Below are 16,833 nucleotides of genomic sequence, written 5' to 3'. Positions count from 1 at the left end.
TTTTAGTTTTTCAGTGTTTCAGTTTTTCTTTTCTTCAGTTTTTCGATTTTGCGATTTTAAAATATATATTATGACTATAATAATTGTGGTTTATCAATGCACTCATGATTTTAGAATCATCTATACAGGATAACTCAAAATTATTGTATTGATTAAAATCAAAAACTACTCCGAAAATTTGGGAATACAGTACTATTATTATTTACACTGCATCTGTTCAAATTAATATACGTGTCCTTGCAAAAATGTTATAATTTTTCGAAAAATCTTTCGTTTTTCCTTTTTCTTCGATTTTACAATTTGTTTTTCTTTATTTTTTCAATTTTTAAAATTTTCAATGTTTCGTTTTCATAATTTTTCGTTTTTTTAATTTTCATTTTTTCGGTTTTATATCATAATTTTTCGTTTATTCACAATTTTTAATCTTTCATTATTCAATTCCTCGAGTTTCCAAATTTTAAATTGCAAAACTGAAATGCAATTTTTGGATTTCTCAATTACACATCCGATTTTCCAATTTCTTTAATTTCCAATATTTTGGTTTTATAATACTTCGGTTTCTCGATTTTGGGTTTTTGCGTGATGTTTAAGTTTCTCAAATTCTAATCTTCCGATTTATCCATTTTTGTTTCTTCAGTTTTTTCCAGATTTCAAGTCCTTAATTTCCATGTTTTATACATTTTCGTTTTTTCATTTTTGATTTTTCAATTTTACAATTTTGCAATTTCTTCGTTTTTCTGATTCGAAAAGTTGATAAATCGAAAAATTGAAAAATCAAAAAATTAAAAAATGGAAAAAATTTTAAAAATCAAGAAGCTGGAAAATCAAAAAATTACAAATCGAAGAAAAAAGAGCAGAAACTTGAAACATGGAAAAACTAAAAATGGAAAAACTCAAAAATTGAAAAAAATTAATGAATGGTAAAATTGAAAAGAAGAAAAAACTTATCGAGTCGAAAAATTGAAAACCCCAAAAATTGTAAAATCGAAAAATTATAGAATCGTTAAAATTGTAAAATCAAAAAACTGTAAAGCTGAAGTTCGAAAAACTGAAAAAAAAACAAAATTGAGCAATCGAATAAATGAAAAAGTTTTAAATCCAATAATTGAAAAATGTAAATATTCTACAATCGTAAAATTGGAAAGGTGACAAATTTTAAAAATTATAATTATTATTAGACACATTTAAAATGAAGAGTAGAAAAATCAAAAACTGAAGAAACGAAAAATTGAAAAATCGAGAATTGAAAAATCTAAAATTGATTTATATATTTCTGTTATTATTATTATAATATAGTAAAATTGAAGAAAGGAAAAATTGAAAACACTGAAATTGCAAAAACAAAAATTAAGGAATCGAAAAATTGGAAAATTAAAAACTGAAAACTCGAGAAATTTTAAATTGAAAAATTGCAAAATCTAAGAATTGAACAAATAAAAAAATTATCAATGAATGTTAAAAACTGAAAAAACACAAATCCGAAAATTAAAGAAGCGAAAAACTGAAGATATTAGAATTGAAAAAAAGAAAAATCACGAAATTTAAACATTGAAAAATCCAATAATTGAAAAAATGAAGAAAAACCGAAACAAAAATTTGCAAATCAAAAAATTGAAAAATTAAAAATTGCAATCTCCAGGAACTCAAATCGAAAAATCGCTAAATCTAAAAATTGAAAATTCAAAAGCTGGAAAATTAAAAAACTGAAAATTTTAAACCTGAAATCTGGAGAGGATTTAAGGATTTTGGTGTTTTGAGGATTTGAAGATTATGGAGTTCTGAGAATTAGAGGATTTGAGGATTTCGGTGTTCTGATGATTTAAGTATTTTGCTGTTGTGTAATTTGAGGATTATGGTGTTCTGAGGATTTGAGGATTATGGAATTCTGAGAATTGAGGATTTCGCTGTTCAGAGGATTAGAGGATTATTAAGTTCGGAGGAAGTTATGATTTCACTGTTCTGAGGATTTGACGATTTTGATATCCTGAGGATTTGAGGATTATAGAGTACTGAGGAATTGAGGATTCCGTTGTTCTGAGGATTTGAGAATTTTGGTGTTCTGAGGATTTCAGGATTTCGCTGTTCTGAGAATTTTGGTATTCTGAGGATTTGAGGATTTCTGTGTTTTGAGGATTTGAGTATTTTGCTGTTGTGTAATTTGAGGATTATGGTGTTCTGACGATTTGAGAATTGTGGAGTTCTGAGAATTTGAGGATTTTGCTGTTCCGAGGATTTGAGGATTTTGGTGTTCTGAGGATTAGGGGATTATTGAGTTCGGAGGGTGTTATGATTTCACTGTTCTGAGGATTTGACGAATTCGCTGTTCTGAGGATTTGAAGATTATTAAGTTCTGAGAATTTGAGTATTTTGCTGTTGTGTAATTTGAGGATTATGGTGTTCTGACGATTTGAGGATTATGGAGTTCTGAGAATTTGAGGATTTCTCTGTTCTGAGGATTTGAGAATTTTGGTGTTCTGAGGATTTGAGGATTTCGTTGTTCTGAGCATTTGAGTATTTTGCTGTTGTGTAATTCGAGGATTTGAGGATTATAAAGTTCTGGGAATTTGAGGATTTTGCTGTTCCGAGGATCTGAGGATTTTGGTGTTCTGAGGATTTGAGGATTATGGAGTACTGAGGAATTGAGGATTTCACTGTTGTGAGGATTTGAGGATTATGTTGTTCTGAGGATTTGAGAATTTCACTGTTCTGTCAGTTAGTTTATTATCATTTTCTTTTCAGTAATTGTTTATGAAAATTTAGAAACGTCATTTTCACCACTGTTTTCACTATACAAAACTTTGTAAGTCACGTAGGAAACATTGCCGACTTTTTTATCAGAAATGAGATACAGCAGAAAAAACGCTTGTGTCAAGAAAACTTTTTCAATGATGATCTTCTATTATGTGAATTTCTCGTTGTTTATTACTTGTCTTAATAACTTGTTTGTATTTAAGCAATAATTAATTTTCAAAAATAACAACTAAGAAGAATACAGTCTAATATTTGCTATAACTCAGTTCTCATAGTAAATATTTTCAAACCATTTCTAAAGCTACCAAAAACACTTAATGAGTAACAAAAACCGCTCGGATTTTTGTGAAACAAGGGTCACCTGGTTGTAAATGAGGATAAATGTCGGGTTATGAGCGAGGCTAAAACTAGAAAGACAGCTACAAGAATGAATTAATTAAAAGCATTTTATTTATTTTTAATTAGTCACTTTTTGGGGTTACTTTATCACCTGGGTGAGGGAGCGGGCGGTTTCGAAATACCTTTCGGTAAATTCCGAATTAATGTACGTAATAGCAGGCTCGCATATTAATCATCATTACGGCTGACCTAAAAAAATTTAGCCGACATCAAAAGTTAATGGCATTTGCGGGCTGTCCAAGGGAATAAATATCCTACACACTTTCAAAATACTTTGTTTGGAATGGAACCTAAACAAAGTGTGTTTTAGGTGATTATAGCCCGACAAAAATAAATATTATCTTTCCAGTTGTTGTGGGTTACTAAGTTCTTACAAGTTTGTTAGTTGGTTATCTAAACACACACTTTTGAGAATTTCGTTCCTCTGGATTCTAGAACATATCTCGCTGGAGTTGTAATGTGCCTACAAATAATTCGTGATAAGATAACCAAAATTTGATGTAATGTCGTCAAGACAGCCGCAAGAAACAAGTTAGGCGACTAACTTCTTGCACACGAAATTTCAGCGATAAAGCTTTCGAAATTTTCAAAAGCACGAATTCTACTATGGCATGCCTGTCAGCGTCGAAAACAAAATATTAGCATTAGTTTTTACAACATACCTTAAAATAAAACTCTCACTAAATCGATACTTCCAAGGAATCTCGAACTTTAGTTGATGCAGAGGATACAATTACAAAAAAAATCACAACTTCCTCCGGTGCTGCATTATATCCAATTTCATTCCCCTACACCCTTACCACAAACTTCAAAGATGACAAATCTTCAACGAAAGATAAATCCACGATCAAAACACAGTGATTGATACAAGAAATTTAAAATATCCACCCTCGAAGTTAAAATAATTGCAGCAATTTCCCAGTCACTTTGTTAAATTTCTTGAAAGTTATTTCGACGATGGATCGAAAACCGCTATGCGGTTCCGCTTGTTCATAAAACTTTCGCTGCATTGGCGATACACGTGTAATTGTCGCTTGGTCGCTGTGTAACCAGCAAAAAATTAGTTTTGATTGCCCGAAATAATATTTTTAAAGCTCGTTCGGCCTTATTGATTGCTCTTTGATGTATTTGTGGTATGCTTTGTGATAGAGGAACGCGGTTTTAAGTAATATTACGGTTATTAGTGTTTAAAAATTAATGTTCAATGGTAGTGTGGCGTTTTTGAAATAAATTGTTTAATTAATGGTGGAAAATGGACACGTAGTGGAACAAAGTTACACAAGTTTCAGGACTGGTCGACGCGCATGACGTAATAGACTAGAGGTTATCATTGAAACATGTTTTTGTAATTTAATTTGTTAATATTAATTTAATATAAAAAACACGTAAATATTCGGAATAAACAAATGCTTGTAAACCTGCAATATTTTTATTTATTATTAGTACTAGTAGTTGTGTCATACTTCTACGCAAAGTTTTTTGATTGAAAACGCCTTCGGTTATTTTATCAGCTACTTCCTTCCAATGCTTAACTTTACCAAATAACTTTCATATCATGCATCCTGACATTCATGCTGCTGCACAAGCAAAGAAAGTTCTGTTTAAAGAGCGTCATAGCTGCAAAATTTACAAAATAAACAGCTGTTTGGGTTAGTCAAGTCTCCCCTACAGCGTTGTTTATCTTTAAGTTTATCAAACGTATATTATTAATGACCACGTCACACTCATTATAAAAACTTAACCCGGTGACATATTTCAGTTGCATTTTAACATTAGGCGAGATACAACTGCTTGTAATTTTTGCTGTAAGTAATTTATTCTTTTTTTGTTTCGATGTTTATTACACTGTGAAACTGGGCACTAAAATTCTGCATGCACATAATTGAAAAATATGCAGTTCTCGTTTTAAAAGCTGCATCCAGCTTCGACTTTCCACGTATGCTAGTAAAGCTTTTGAAACAATGTATTCGTGCCGTCGACAATTACGACGTTAAATAGCCGTTGTTGCTGACAGTTTATCACCCGGTTTATTACAAATAAAGTCATATCTAGAGAATGTACTAATCGAAAACCCATACCTAACGACCGCGAACCCATTCTCAATATACCCAGGAAAAAACACTCATTAAACGAAGACCACGTTATATTAAACCACGCTCCACAAACATGATATTTATTGATTTTACATCCAAGACATCATTAATATTAAGTATGTTTTATATTCCCAAGAGCCTAACTTCGTTAAAATTCGTTATTCGATTCCCTCAGTGGCTTAATTGCCGTAATTGATTGTTTTTATTTTCGACAAAGCAACGAAAATATTTACCCAAGTCGTCGTGTGCACAGGACCGGATCAAGTCCAGCGGTCGTAACGCACTTTAATGCTTTTTCGGACTAAGCGCGTTAAAAGCGTCCGGAATCCGGGCCGTTAATCGATTAAACGGCCGCGTTCTTCTCTAATTAAATTAAACAACGTTTAGGAATTCCGTTTTTCCAATTGCAGGCTGATAGAAATCCGGACGGGTTGTAGGCGATTCGTAGGGAATTACCTAGTTATGCCTAATTTATACAAGAGTTGCATGATAAGCCGCACCGAACCGCCGCAATCCGCAGTACCGTAAACAGACAGAGGGACCGGAGCCGACCGGAATAGCCCGGATCTGCTCATTAATTAATAAAAAGCGACCAAATCGGATTAGTTTGTGGTGACGCGGACTTTCAAGGAGGCGGACAATTAAAAGCGGGGCGGCTCGACAAAGAAATAAATAAAACACATAATTTACGTCATTAACAATCCATACGATAATGACGCTACGGGCGAGCGAAGCGTCGGACAAGGCCAACGTTTTACTTAATAAGTGTATAATTAATGAGGTGCTTCCTAAGGCGAGTAACTGATCCTAGTTACACGAAAATATAAAATTATCTAGTCCTCTGGCGCAATGTTTTATAGGAATTAACAAAACTGCTAGTTGTAAATTAATTTCAATTATTTGTAAAACGCTGTTTCAGTTATTTCTACTAAAATAAATTTTGACGTGTTTGTTAAATTGTGGTGTGTCAAATTAAAAATCCTACAGGATTGTGCAGGTAAACAATGATCATAATGAATTGATTTAAAACAAATAATTCGTTTAAACTGAAACCAAATCTGTGTTTAATCCTGCCTTTTTTCATAAAAGCACGCAAAGTTCTGACTTGTTTTATGGCTACGTAGAATCTTCTGGTGTGCATAAACTGATTCACTGATGAGAATTTCAGATGTCTGTTAATACGAACTGCAGACGAACTTTGGAGGCAATTTATGACATGGTGTTTTGAAATTACTACGTGAACGAATTAAAAAGACTTTGATTTTTTAACTACAATAAAAAAACTAAAATCGCAAACTTTTACATCTTGGATTTCCATAAATACACAAATTACATAGTTTGAATGAATTTTTGATATATTTAAAAGATCTCTAAAGTCACTTTAGGAAAAACAAAAATGTTCTATAATGATAAAGTGAAAATCAGCGAAAATTTTATACTTAATAAACTAAGCAGTTTAAAAAGTTCCTTCATAGGTGGTCCTGACAATATTCTTCCTTACTTCATTAAAATATGTAATCCATCTCTTACTCAACTTATTACCAAATCTTCCTATATTTGTTAAAAATAGCAGTTGCCCCTACGATTTAAAAATACTCCTATGTGATTTCTTTTTACAAATCTGGAGCTAAATCTGACATCGAACAATACAGACCAATATACTCATTACCGATTTACTATCAGTAAAGTTTTTGAATTGATTAAATGTTTCGTAATTCTGTGTCTCCAAATCAACACGGATTTGTCCCTAGACATAGTACACTCACTAAGTCATTAGCTATTCTTCCTATTTAAATGCGCACATGGAACATAATCAACAAATAGATGCGGTTTATAAAGATTTAGGATAACGCATTTGACAGATTTCACCTAATATTATTAAGAAAGCTTAACTTGTTTGGTATAAACGGTAATCTTTTAAATTGGATTGCATCTTGTCTTTCAAATCACTCACAAGCTGATAATATTAAGAACCGTCTTGCAAAATCATTCAAAGTCACATCTGGAGTTCCACAAGGTAACCACTTTGGTCCAATTCTCGTTCTATTATTTATTAATGACATTTCTAATCAATTTGATTTAGATGCCCTAAGGTAATTTGTAACAAAAAGAAAATAATCCGGTAAATTTGGTAAAGAAAATAATTTACCGGTAAATTTGCAATACTATGTAAAAATATATAGGTACGGTATTCTCTTTTAAAAAATGAAGTTTAAAAATAAATTAATTGTGTGCTAAGCCTCAAAAACAAAACACTCTGTATAGTCAAAAATAATGTTTTATGTATGTGTCTCAAAGAACCATACAACTGTAGTCTGTCTGTCTATCACACTTTTTATTAACAATAATCGCATCAGTTAACTACAAAAGTAATTAATTACAGCTAAAATTGACTACTAGTTCGTAGTTTAGGATAAGCAACTACTTTTTCCAACTTGTAGTTAGTAGTAGTAAGTAACACAAAAATGGTAAAACGCTATGCAATAGCCCTCTATCTATCAAAATTATTCGAAGTCACACCAAGAGTTCCACAAGTTAACCACTTGGGTCCAATTCTCTTTCTATTTATTAATGACATTTCTAACCAATTTCAATACTATTCCTACTTACTATTGGCGATACTAAAGGTCGATTTATAAACTTGCGACTGACGTTGCTGTTCGCCATTGACGTTGCCTTTATAAGATAAATACGCAGCAAAGTATGCGTCGTTTATATCATCCGTTGACGTTGCTGTTGGAAGTTGACACACCGTTGGGGTAACGTTCGAAATGACCAACTTTTAACTTTCGCCGTTACGTTGCCGTTGAAGTTGGGTTTTCAACCAATAAATGCAATTAGACTCCGCCCCTCGGTCTGACAACAAATGAAAAATTCATCGCGATTGAGGTCTAGTCGGATGGGTGGGGCTTATCTTTTGGTTTTAAGAACATATTTCACATGGTAATTTCACGTGGAAAAGAAGTATTTTACAATTAAGCTCTGCCCCTCGACTTACTACGGATAAAAAAAATCATCAGAATTGAGATAGGGCGGGTGGGCGGGGCTTATATTTTACCCTTGTTTTTCTTAATATACGTATCCATCTTTTCACAACAAGAAACTTAAAACATGGTTAAAATGGTACATTTTTGCAAGGAAATATCGATTTTGCAATTACAGGGCGGAGCCTAATAAAATTAAAATAAATTTTTCATTTTAAACATATTTTTAGTTTCATGTTATGAAAAGAAGTCTACACATATTTAAACAAAAAGACAAAATGTAAGCCCGCCCACCCGCCCTGTCTCAATTGTGATGATTTTTTTATGCGCCGTGAACCAAGAGACGGAGCTTAACTGCAAAATATTATTCTCTACGAGAAATTAAAACATGTTTTTGAGTATCGTGTTGTTCAAAGAATACTATGTACATTAAGCAAAAAAGATAAAATATAAACCACACCCACCCACCCCATCTCAGTTATGATGATTTTTTTTTTATCTTAGAAACTTAACACACGTTTAAAATGGTAAATTTTGTAAGGAAATATAGATTTTACGATTTGGCTTCGCCCGTAGGTATGCCAACGAATGAAAACTTCATTACTTCATATTTAGATCAGGACAGGTATGGGTAGGGCTTAATTTTTGGCTTTATTTTTTTCTTAATCCACATAATATTCTTTGAACAACACAATACACAAAAACATGTTTTTAATTTCTCGTAGAAAAATAAGGATTTTACAATTAAGCTCCGCCCCTCGGCTTACGACGAATAAAACAAAAATCATCAGAATTGAGATAGAGCGGGTGGGCGGGGCTTATATTTTGCCCCCTTTTTGATTAATGTCCATCTTTTTACAACAAGAAACTTAAAACATGGTTAAAATAGGACATTTTTTCAAGGAAATATGGATTTTGCAATTTGGCTCCTCCCCTAGGTCTGCCAACGAATGAAAACTTCATTACTATTTACATCAGGTATGGGGCTTAATTTTTGGCTTTATTTTTTTCTTAATATAAGTACGTAGTATTCTGTGAATAACACTATAGTCAAAAACATGCCTTACAGCTTAATTTATTGTTGAGAAATAGTAAGGATTTTGCAGTTAAATTCCGCTCCATTGGCTCTCAACGATTAAAAAAAAATCATTACAATTGAAAGAGGGAGGGTGGGCGGGGCTTATAATTTGTTTGTTTTTAATATACGTAGCCGTCATTTCAGAACAAGAAACTTAAAACATGTTTAAAATGGTAAATTCTTGATGACAAATATGGATCTTGCAATTAAGCCCCGCCCTTCGAACTGACAACGAATGAAAACTTTAACACAATTGAGAATTGAGATCGGGGCGGGTATGGGTGGGCCTAATCTTTGGCTCAATTTTTTTCTCAACATACATACTCGTAGTATTGTTTGAACAACACTATACTCAAAAACATGTTTTTAATTTCTCGTAGAGAAATAAGGATTTTGCAGTTAAGCTCCGCCCCCTTGGCTCACGACGAATAAAAAAAATCATTTCAATTGAGACAGGGCGGGTGGGCGGGGCTACATTTTGCCGTTTTTTTCTTATTGTGTGTAGACTTATTTCGGCAACGAGAAATTTAAAACATGTCTAAAATAGTAAATTTTCGTAGTAATCAACTTAAATCCTCCACTTTTTTCTACAACCCCTTTAAATACGGTGAAAATTGAACATCAAAGTTACGATCAACGGCAACTTGGCAACGAAGTTTTTAAATGACAATTTTCGGCTCTAAACGCAACGGGAACTTCAACGTCAGCTGAAAGTTTATACATCCCACTTAAATACATGGGATGATTATCTTAAAAACTTAAAAAAAAATTTTGATAAATGTACAGGTCTTACTTTCACTCTCAAGGTAATATTTCGGTACCATTTAAAGAAAACTGCCCTAAAAAAGTAAATTCTCTATCTGACCTAGGTGTAACCTTTGATTCTAAACTTTGTTGTGATGAACATGTGGTCAGTATACTCCAAAGGGCGTTCAGACAGTGTGGATTTACAAAACGTCATTATAGAGATTTTTCAAATTTATTTTGTATGTTTCGTTTATACAAAACGTTAGTTTTACCGATAATAATTGAATACTGCGATAGTATATTATAAGAGTTCTCGTTTTATAAGTAAATTTGTGAATATTTTGCTTTATAAACTAGATATTGATAAAAACAACTACAGTATACAGAACGGATAGATTTAAGGTCGGAGTTCTCTGCAGTACCAAAAAGACATCTGTGCTATTAAATTTTACTATAAAGTATTTCACAATACTGTTCTCAGATTCTACAACGTTTTTATGTCAAAGTTCCGAGGCTAAATTCCAGAAATAAGGAGATATTTACTATCCAACATCACCGAACAAATTATGGCTTAAATCACCCTATAGATGTTATCTCCAGAGCGGCCAATTTATATACTCAATCCATAGATTTCTTTTTCACCTCATTTTCAGGCTTAGTTAACTTTTTGAATAAACGTTAAACTCTCGGAAAATGTTCGACCTTAAATTAGTAGATATATTATTATCCTTTTTATATTATGTCAACGTTTTCTTTCTTTTTGTTAGTTTAAAAATCTGTTTTATTTGTAGCTTTATTTTTTTGTCATTGTTCTTTCATTGATTATATGCTTGTTGGATATAATATTAACAAAGTAGACCACGAGACGCCATTAAACACGTACTTTGTATTGTTGTACACTTACACTTCCCATTTATAAAAGTAAATTACCCCAGGACGAAAACAATAAAAATTCGAGTGAGTTGATTTGCCTGTAAATTCTATTTTCTACGGGTCCTTTATCCTTTGAATTTACTTCACTAAAAGCAGAAATTGGTTTAGTTTGTGAAACATGACTGAAGAAGTCGAACAATTAAATGCATCGTGTCCGGAGTTTGCGTGCTCCGGGCGAGTCCGGACGATTATCGCGTTTAAATATGGACGGTCCGATGGGCATATTTCACGGTTATGGCCGCTGCATGTGCATGGACGCAGACAGGAACGGTTAATTTGGGTTTTTTATTTAGGTAATTAAGTTATTACGTGACGAAATCGTATTTTTGGAAAGGGGAAACTTTGACGTAATTACCATCTTATTGGAGAGGCATGTTGCACGTAACAATGGACGTGTGCAAATTGAGCAATAAATTTTTCACGTTATCACCTTGTGTTTGTGCCGCAATTACAGTTGCAGATTTACAAACGCGGCCGGTGATTAACAGCGAAGTTAATTGGGGGTTAGAAAAACACGATAAGCTCTATGTTTGTTGAGAAAATGATTTAGTTGTAGGCACAGTTAGGGGTACGCAAATTTGCAATTGTGTATCAAATGTCACGCTTGTTTTACCAGGAGTAATGGCAACTCTCTGTATTTAGTTGTATGTTGTAGTTGTACTTTCTGATTCAATGAGCTTATATTACGTGTAGTTTGTACTTGTGGAAACGATAGGGTCATTAACTGTTCTAAGCTATCTAGGGCCTCGTTGGTATGAACGTTTGAATAGTTGCATGAGAATTGCATAGATGGTGCTTTAATTTCCACTATCATGACCAACTTCATTCATATCCGTTGACACGAATCACCAGTCAACGGATTTCCGAAAAAGTTGTGTCTGGCACGATAGGCCGTGGTTAATCGACCACTCTCCACAATTTATTGTATATAATGCAGTAGAGGGTGTCGACGACCCAAAAATTGTAATTTGTTAATAATCCGTAAAACCCAGTTTAATGATATGTTGTGTTTAATGTTTAGAAAACCTGATTATCTTCATGTTGGCTAGAAAAGGGCAAAGCATCATGTGATATAAACGTCTTTAATAGTTGGTTTTAATCGGGTGTCTTGACCTGCCGGAAATAAATTATTGTTATCGTGTTGAATTTTCAAACGGGCAGTTATTTTGCGGAGAAATCTCCTGATCAAGTTATGCGCGCCTGTGGATTTACGAGGGGATAAAAGTGGCTACTTTCTGTGGGTCCGCTAATTTATTAAGTAATAAATATCGGAAAATGCGTCTGGCTCGTTGTGTGCGTCGGCTTTCTCTCTATGGTCGGGTCTTCATTTAAATAATTCATATAAATTCCCGATATTGAATAATTCGAGTTGGTTTTCATAATATATGAAGTGGCTCAGCCTCCCCGGAAAATTTCTTGACATGGCAATAAAGCAAACGCTTGCGCAAGAAGGTGGCAAGGTGGGGGCGTCGAAAAAAGATGTGTTATAGACATTTCACGGACTTTAGCTGGGTAAATTTATTTTTGTGAAAGGCAAAAAATGTGCGGAGCTTTTGAGGGAGCAAAAACGGAAAGTCTGCGGTCTCGGAGGACCTTAGCTTATCTTCCAGCGGCTCTGCGTCGTTTCCTTCTAACTTTATTAGGAATATGAGCCCTTTCTTCCCTCCGAGGTGCTTCACCAGTTCGCCGGCCATTAAAATGCGAATGTTGTTCATTTTTCATTTTTTACGAGATTTAAAAAGTTGCACGCAAACCTCGAGATGTTTTATTTTATATTTTTCGCTTTTGTGGATGCGAGAGGGTTAATGTTTTATTACAATATGCGTTTCGGAATTTATGCCGCACGTCGCCCTTTGTGCCGGTTTAAAACCGTATTTATGAACACTATTTTACTAACTGTTTTTCTTATTCGCCTGTCGGGATGATGAATGGCTTTTTATGAGAACCGACCCCGGCGCACTCCCGAAAGGTGGTTACGACGGAATTACGCAAAAACATCAACGCGCGTTAAATACCCGCGTATCAATCATCCCTTGTTCCTACGCTCATTAAAATCTCTTCTATTTCTTGCCGGCGAACGGCAGGGGAATCACGCAACGCTATACAGATTTCTCCAAATGTCAAAAATTTCGCACCCTCCCACACCAAAACCCCAAAAATATTATTCAACATATAACATTCACCCACTACAAAAGAAACAAGTCCCGTTATACGTTATATCAAATATGAATCAGAGTACCGCGTCTCGTCTAGCGTAATAGTGCAAATATATTTAATAAACTTTTATATATGAAAATCCCGTCTCTGGATAACTGCGTGCTATTTTAAAGCTAAGAACTTAGTTCTAAGTTTTCAAGCTGAACTTTGTAAGTCACATAAAAAGGATTCCACAGAAATGTGCACTATATTCTAACTTAGATCGAACTATTGAAGAAAATAATGCGTCTAGTACTGATACATTTCAGTTACGTAGATCTATAATTTAAAAATGCCGAAGTAATTACTGAATTAATGCGGTCTACGAGTGGTCGATCTTAATTTAGATCCATAACAGTATCACGTTTCAAAACCGATTGATCCGGTGTGTAATTATAAACAGCAGGTGTCTCTTCCCTGGTAGGGGAGTGTGGAACAATGTGAGGTATTGGGACAAAGAGGGGTACCCCCAATATTTCATTCACATTTCTCTAGAAATGCGTATGTGGGGTTTCCACAATTTCGTTAAAATTTTATATTTTAAAGCAAGGATAATTCTTAAATATTTCAGTCTGCTAAGATAAGACTGATTTTGGCATTTTTGACATTTAGGACCATTTTTCAACTATTTCCGAAAATTCATTGAAGACATTTTCTTGCAGATTTCGATATCCAGAAGTCATTTTCGGCTTTGTTTCTTTGGAAATTTCTACCGTTTTTCCAAAATCGTTAATTGAAACATTGCAGTTTTTACAGTTTCGTCAAAATAGCTCGGTATAAAAATTTTGTAGATAAAACAGGAAATTATTATTAATTTTTGTTCCACAAAATACAATTGTTTCAAGAATGGACTTTGTGGTTTTTACATATTCACAGAAATGTTTAAAATTTGTTTATTTTGGAAAATAGAAAAGTCAAGACAGGTCACGTTAAGTCAAGTCAGGTTAGGTCTATGAAATAAGAAATAAATTTTATAGCGAAAGGCATAACAAAAATTACGATCAGCGCTTCTTTTTCTTATTTTTTTTTTCAGATTATAGATTCTATTATTAGTTTCCACTCGATAGAAGAACATAATTAGCCCCGCCCACCCACCCGGTCTCTTTTCAGTGATTAATTTTATCCGATCTGAATGAAAAGATTGATCTTATACTGAATCGAAACAAAACTAGTCGTTAGAATGAGAAGGAGGGGGTGGGTGGGGTTAGTACTTGCTAAGATAACACTGATTTTGGCAAATTACATACCCTCCAAGAAACTAGAGGGCGGGTGGGTGGGGATAAACTTGTTAAGATAAAACTGATTTTGACAAATAACATACCCTTTAAGAAAATAGAGGATGGCTGGGCGGGGGAGTATTTGACAAGATAAGACTGATTTTGGCACTTTTGATATTTTCAACCATTTTCATCCATTTCCAAAACTTAGTTGAAAACATTTTCTTGTGGATTTCGATATACACAACTCATTTTCAGATTCGTTTCATCGGGATCTTTCCACCGTTTTTTCAAAATCCCTAATTGAAATATGGGAGTTTTTACAGTTTCGTCAAAATAGCTCGGTATAAGAATTTTGTACGTAGATGAAAAAGGAAATTATTATTGATTTTTGTTTCAGAATGTATTTTGTGGTTTTTATATATTCACAGAAATGTTTAAAAATTGTTTATTTGGGAAAATAGACGAGTCAAGACAGGTCAGGGGCATGTAATAAGAAATTACGATTAGCGCTTCTTTTTTTTACTTTTTTCACATCCTAGATTTTATTACATATTAGTTTCCATTTCCACTCAACAGAAGAACATAAGTACCCCCGCCCACCCACCCTGTCTCTTTTTCAGTGATCGATTTTATCCCATCTCAATGAAATGAATGACCTTATACTGAACAGAAATAAAATTAGTCGTTAGAAGGAGAAGAAGGCGGTGGGCGGGGCTAGTATTTGCTAAGATAAGACTGATTTCGGCAAATGACATACACCCGAAAAAAAGTAGAGGGCGGGTGGGCGGGGCTAATTTCTGTTTCAGAAAAAACAACTATTTTAAGAATGTACTTTGAGGTTTTTATATATTCAAAGAAATGTATAAAATTGCTTTGTTTGGGACAATAGAGAAGTCAAGACAGGTCAGGTCACGTTAGGTTAAGTCAGGTCAGGTGCATGAAATAAGAAATAAATTTTATAGCAAATAGTATAACAAAAAATTACGATTAGCGCTTCTTGTTTTTACTTTTTTCACATCCTAGATTTTATTACATATTAGTTTCCATTCCCACTCAACAGAAGAACATAACTACCCCCGCCCACCCACCCTGTCTCTTTTTCAGTGATCGATTTTATCCCAACTCAATGAAATGAATGATCTTATACTGAACAGAAATAAAATTAGTCGTTAGAAGGAGAAGAAGGCGGTGGGGGGGGGGGCTAGTACTTGCTAAGATAAGACTGATTTTGGCAGATGACTTACCTTTTAAAAAAATAGAGGGTGGGTGGGCGGGGTTAGTATTTGACAAGATAAGACTGATTTTGGCACTTTTGATATTTTCAACCATTTTCATTCATTTCCAGAAATTAGTTGAAAACATTGTCTTGTGGATTTCTATATACAGAAGTCATTTTCGGCTTCGTTTCTTCGGAAATTCCTACCGTTTTATCAAAATCACTAATTCAAATGTAGCAGTTTTTATAGTTTCGTCAAAGTAGCTCGGTATAAAAATTTTGTGCGTAGTTAAAAAAGGAAATTATTATTAATTTCTGTTTCAGAAAAAACAATTATTTTAAGAATGTACTTTGAGGTTTTTATATATTCAAAGAAATGTATAAAATTTCTTTGTTTGGAACACTAGAGAAGTCAAGACAGGTCAGGTCACGTTAGGTTAAGTCAGGTCAGGTGCATGAAATAAGAAATAAACTTTATAACAAATAGTATAACAAAAAAAGTTAGATTAGCGCTTTTTTAGTTTGTTCAGATCCGAGTTTCTATTATTAGTTTCCAATCCCACTCACCAGCAGAACATAATTATCCCCGCCCACCCACCCTGTCTCTTTTTCAGTGCTTGTACTTGCTAAGATAAGACTGATTTTTGTAAATGACACACCCTTCAAGAAAATAGAGGGTGGGTGGGCGGGGCTAATACTTGATAAGATAAAACTGATTTTGGCACCTTTGACATTTTAAAACATTTTAAATTTTCAGTGAGATCATACGATACTATATCAATTTCAATGCACAACATGTTCGCTCTTTTCAGCGTTTTATCATTTCCCTTGTAGCACAACCGTGTTAAATTAGTAACTGTAAATCAGTGCAAACGGTGATTAGACAATGAAATTTATTGGACACTCAACTGTGTTGTTAACACATAAACGTAAATGTTACTACTCTATGTTTTGAGGAAGCCTTACATTTATATTTGATCTTCGTCAGCAGTTTGGAATCGAATGTTTCATTTCGGCTTGAAAGAAAAATGTGAATATTCCGAACCATAGTAAATACGAGTAATTTACAGTGTAATATGTAACTGCATTTTATTATTCTAGGAAACTGCAAAAATTTAATAAGCATAACTTAATCTGTAGAATACAAACTTTATTAAAACTTTTTATTCCTGGAAATACGACAATAATATATAAAATGGAATTAAATATAAGAGAT

At 33.6% G+C, this 16,833-nt stretch overlaps 1 protein-coding gene across 2 annotated transcripts in view; it reads left to right on the top strand.

Annotated features, from left to right (window-relative positions):
* LOC135141732 (uncharacterized) overlaps positions 1-16,833 on the top strand; it is a 155,717-nt gene that overhangs the window by 26,329 nt on the left and 112,555 nt on the right. Inside the window, exon 1 of one of the 2 annotated variants that reach the window (XM_064073110.1) lies at positions 4,900-4,955. The exons of the other annotated variant lie outside the window; for it this stretch is intronic. The gene's annotated coding sequence lies outside the window, so the exon portion shown is untranslated. Of the gene's footprint in view, positions 1-4,899; positions 4,956-16,833 lie in introns of those variants that run through there. 2 annotated transcript variants of the gene reach the window in all.

The sequence above is a fragment of the Zophobas morio genome, unplaced genomic scaffold (assembly GCF_036711695.1).
Source record: "Zophobas morio isolate AGI-343-1 ecotype UQ-CSIRO unplaced genomic scaffold, CSIRO_AGI_Zmor_V1 ptg000004l, whole genome shotgun sequence".
Lineage (NCBI taxonomy): Eukaryota > Metazoa > Arthropoda > Insecta > Coleoptera > Tenebrionidae > Zophobas > Zophobas morio.
Note: the sequence above shows the minus strand (reverse complement) of the source record. Positions and strands in the feature narration are given on the sequence as shown.